Here is a 4,716-nt window from a genome sequence, read left to right on the forward strand (position 1 = left end):
TTATTTTTTTTTTGAGACAGAGCCTCAAGGTTTCCCCCTGGGTAGAGTGCTGTGGCATCACTGCTCACAGCAACCTCCAACTCCTGGGCTCAAGCAAGTCTCCTGCCTCAGCCTCCCAAGTAGCTGGGACCATAGGCACCTGTCACAACGCCCGGCTATTTTTTGGTTGCAGCTGTCATTGTTTTGGCGGGCCCAGGCTGGATTCAAACCCGCCACCTTAGGTGTATGTGGCTGGCGCCTTAGCCACTCAAGTCACAGGCGCCAAGTCAACTTTATATATTTTAAGCCAACATTTACATGTTAGAAATTGCATCTTAAACTATTTAAAATTAAATATTTAAATTCTTTAAATCTATGAAAAGCTTCAGATGTCAACTTACAAGTACATAAGATCTATACAGATTTCCCAGTCTTTCAGAAATCTCAAGCAGAAATGTTTTAAGACCAATGACCCAGTCTATACCTCGAAGCCTGAAATGAAAAGAAAAAGAATCATTCATGCCAAAGCAACTCCACCAAATCATCAAGAAGCCAATAAAAAAATTACTTTTTAAAATTTTAACAAGTTCTGGCCATACCTTCAATCTTAGCCCTCTGGGAGGCTGACGCCGGAGGATCCCTTGAGCTCAGGGGTTCTCAACCAACCTGATCAAAGCAAGACCCCAACTCTACTAAAAATAAAAAATTACCTGGGCAAGGTTGCCAGTGCCTGTAGTCCCAGCTACTCAGAAGGCTGAGGCAGGAGGATCGCTTAAGGAGTTTGAGGAGCCCGGGAGCTATGCGCTAGGCTGATACCACAGAGTGAGACCTCCTCAAAACAACTTTTTAAAAAAAAAATAAATCCCAACTGCTTTTGACTTCTTCACATAAATTTAATCTTGGCACACCCAGATCTAAACCCAATATTCCAGGTGTGAGCCTACCAATCCCAGAGTAAAGTGATGCAAACTTTCTCATTCCAGAGTTGGCATTTCCCTAATACAATCTTTTTTCACAGCCTAACCACACCACTAATTCAGACAGTGATTAAGACTCCATTATGTTTTTGTGTGTGTGTGTGTGTGTCTCTCTCTCTCTATATATATATTTTTTTTTTTTTTTGAGACAGAGTCTCACTGTCACCCTTGGTAGAGTGCTGTCGTGTCACAGCTCACAGCAACCTCCAACTCTTGGGCTTAAGTGATTCTCTTGCCTCAGCCTCCCAAGTAGCCGGGACTATAGGCACCCACCACAACGCCCAGCTTTTTTTGTTGTTGCAGTTGTCAGCTGGCCGGGGCCAGGTTCAAACCCACCATTCTCGGTATATGGAGCCAGCATCCTACCTACTGAGCCACACCCACAGCCCAAGATTCCATATGTGTATATATATGCATATATATATATTTTTTTTTTTTTTTAAAGACAGAGTCTCACTTTGTCGCCCTCAGTAGACTGCTATGGCATCACAGCTCACAGCAACCTCCAGCTCTTGGGCTTAGGAGATTCTCTTGCCTCAGCCTCCCGAATAGCTGGTACTACAAGCACTCACCCAACACCCGATTATTTTTTTGTTGCAGTTTGACTGGGGCTCGGTTCAAACCCACCACCCTCAGTATATGGGGCCAGCACCCTACTCACTGAACCACAGGTGCCGCCCAAGATTCCATATATTTTTAATTACAAGAACTCTTGCAAGGTCACATCTCCACCCTCATAACTGGTACGGTTATTTTGTTGTTGTTGTTAATTTCTTACACTATATCTTTCCATTTTATTGAACAGTACTGGGCAAATCTTGAGAACGTTTAGCATTGTAGCCATCAGCAACCACTTCACTTCATAAAGGCAATCTTCCTGGATATATTTCAAATGTATATCATCCATATAACAAAGTGATGGAGCCCCAGCTCAAATCACTAGAATCCCCGCTGAAAATAGTGTCCACAAATTAAACTTCTTAGACATAAATGCTCAACCTCATGACTCCATCTAATTCTACCAGAGTCTGGCAAATATCCCCATCTCATGCAATGTGCCTTGCTAGAACTTTGACAAGTTACCACTGTGGTTACTATGCTCCTTTGATATACCAATTTGGATGTCCTGCAGTTCTGCCTGAAATTTTTTTTTTCTTTTTGCAGTTTTTTTGGCCGAGGCTGGGTTTGAACCCGCCACCTCCAGCATATGGGGTCGGCACCCTACTTGTTAGAGCCACAGGCGCCACCCTGAATTTTTTTTTTTTTTTTTTTGAGACAAAGTCTCTCACTCTATCACCCAGGCTAGAGTGCAGTGTCATTATAGCTTACTGCAACTTCAAACTCCTGGGCTCAACCAATCCTCCTGCCTCAGCCTCCAGAGTAGCTGGGACTACAGGCACTTACACACCCATGTCCAGCTAATTTTTCTATTTTTAGTAGAGACTGTGTCCTACTCTGCTTAAGTTGGTCTATAATTCCTGAACTCAAGTAGTCCTCCTGCGTCAGCCTCCCAAAGTGCTAGGATTACAGGCATGAGCCACCACCCCCGACCCCCTGACTGAATTTAGAGGAACTCCAATAACCCCTTTCCTCTAGCTGAAAAGAAAAATAACACATCTTGCACTTTGTATTAGTTACAGAATCTCAGGAATGGCAAAGATCATAAACATTTCCTGGTCTGATGTTTTTCAAATGGTAAGTTATGACCTATTCTCAGACCCAATTTAGTGAGTTGCAACTACAGTAGAACCTCTTAAGTTGACCACCCAAGGACTATAACAAGCTGGCCAACATACAGAGGTGGTCAACATAATGAACTAGGCTGTATTGATGCGTCCATGTGGTGCATGCCCTGCCTATGAAAATTAGGTCAATTTAAAGAGGTTGTCGATGTAGGGAGGTGGTCAACAATGGATGTGCTATTGTAACCTATTTTTTTTTTCTTTTAATGAAATGGAAAATGTCAGAGGGCATCACCCGAAGGGAGGTTAAGTTGTCTGTGTGCGTACATACACAAGGTATGCAGGGGCACATCCAGTCATGATGTAAAATGTGTAAAGGTGGGTCACAGGTCAAAAAAATATGAGATACTTTTCAAGTTCCTATCCCCACCACCAAGGCTCCACCAAAAATTTCTTAGTAATCAAAGTCATGTTCTTTGCAACCTTTTCACTTCATACAAAGAAACTAACAAATAGGATTGTATGCTTAGTACTGGTAATATGTCGTTCATTTTTTAAAAAGATCAGAATCTATTGAGGTTCCCAGTTAAAATACTAAACTGTTCAGAGATAGTCACTTCTATTTGGGAGGGAGTAAGACCTATATTTGACAGACAAAAGTCAGAAATCAGTTTGGTCTGCAGCTATAGAAGAAAAACCATTCTGGACTGCGAGTTTCTCAATCCAACCACAGGAGAGGACTTTAATACTCTTTTTAGCTCTAAAACTTGGAGAATAACTGAAAATCAACAGATCAAACTGACAAGAACTGTGCCCCTCCACACACACACACACTCCAACAAAACACTTCAACTATTCAACAAGTCAAAACAAGTCAACTGTTGATAAATATAATCAATATAACACAAAGGGTGTTAAGATGATACGAAGCACAGATTGACAGGGGTAGGGCAGAAATAAATCAAGGGAGAAGTTTCTGGGATTCAAGAAAAATATGCTCTGGTAGGTACCAATTTCTCAGGATCCTCGTCTACACCCCAATTCACCTCTGTCCTCAAACTATCAGTCACAGATCTGGCTCTCATGCTCTTCCCTGCCACCTTACCTCATTGTGCAAAAGGAAACTGAGGCATGAAGCAATGAGCAAGCGAGCGAGCTGACGTAGTCCCCAAAAAGGCTGGACTAAGAGGTCAGGCCACTAATACCTTGCACCTCACACGATCCCCAGACTAATTAGAATCCCGCCGTCCTCAGCCTCCCACGTCAAACCAAACTCCTGGAGCCACCGTTAGTACCTGAGCCTCTGCGCAGCCCGCAGCTCGTGCCCGCCTCTAAGGTGTCCAAGGCCTGGAGCCCCCCAGTCTAAAAGCAAACCCGGCTGCCAAGCCCGGAAGCCCCCTCCCACGAGTACCCACAACCGGCCGCCGCCCCTCGCTCCCACCTCCACGCCGTCTAGCCTCGGCCTCCTCCGCGCACCACACCAAACCGACCACGCAACACGAGATTGCCCACGGAGGGGCTTCTCCACACCCACCCCCTCAACCGCGTCCGCCGGAAGCGCCTTGCGGCCCCACGCCACCGTCGTAAGGTCACTTCCGGCGCGACGCTCGGTAGGCAGTTGAGGGGCGGGGCGCCCGGGAAATTTGAGCGAGGGAGAAAGAGACCTAGCCGGCCTTCCTTAGAATCCCTTGGGCCGCCATCTTGCCCACTCCTCTTATATCCGATTGAGTCTAAGGTGACCAGACATCTGGCTTTTGGTGGGACAGTCCTAATTTTTAACAATTTGTCCCGTGTCTCGCAGCGTTTTTAAACAGTCCTGATTTTTGGAAAGAATGCAGGACAAGCTAGGGAACCGCAGGAGAATGGGTGCTGAAAAGGTTATTGTAACTCCATTTGGGAATGAAGAGGTTAATGTAACTTCATTTGGAAATGAAACGGCTAATGTAAACTCCCTACTCCCCTCCTGGGCAAGGTTGTCCAGGTAGAATCGGTATCAGAAGGAGACTGGCTCCCTCCCTTGCTCCTAGGCGAGGACAATTAGCTCAGAAGGAGCCAAACTGTCTGGAACAAACAAGTAG

The 4,716-nt window shown here is 45.1% G+C and overlaps 1 protein-coding gene across 1 annotated transcript in view; it reads right to left on the reverse strand.

Annotated features, from left to right (window-relative positions):
- The window catches only part of EDC3 (enhancer of mRNA decapping 3), a 74,598-nt gene extending 70,413 nt beyond the window's left edge, over window positions 1-4,185 (reverse strand). The window contains exon 1 of the mRNA XM_012801928.2: window positions 4,080-4,185. The gene's annotated coding sequence lies outside the window, so the exon portion shown is untranslated. The remainder of the gene's footprint in view (window positions 1-4,079) is intronic.
- Window positions 4,186-4,716: the final 531 nt, after the last annotated feature.

The sequence above is a fragment of the Otolemur garnettii genome, unplaced genomic scaffold (genome assembly GCF_000181295.1).
Source record: "Otolemur garnettii isolate 467f Iridium unplaced genomic scaffold, OtoGar3 scaffold00011, whole genome shotgun sequence".
NCBI classification, from domain to species: domain Eukaryota; kingdom Metazoa; phylum Chordata; class Mammalia; order Primates; family Galagidae; genus Otolemur; species Otolemur garnettii.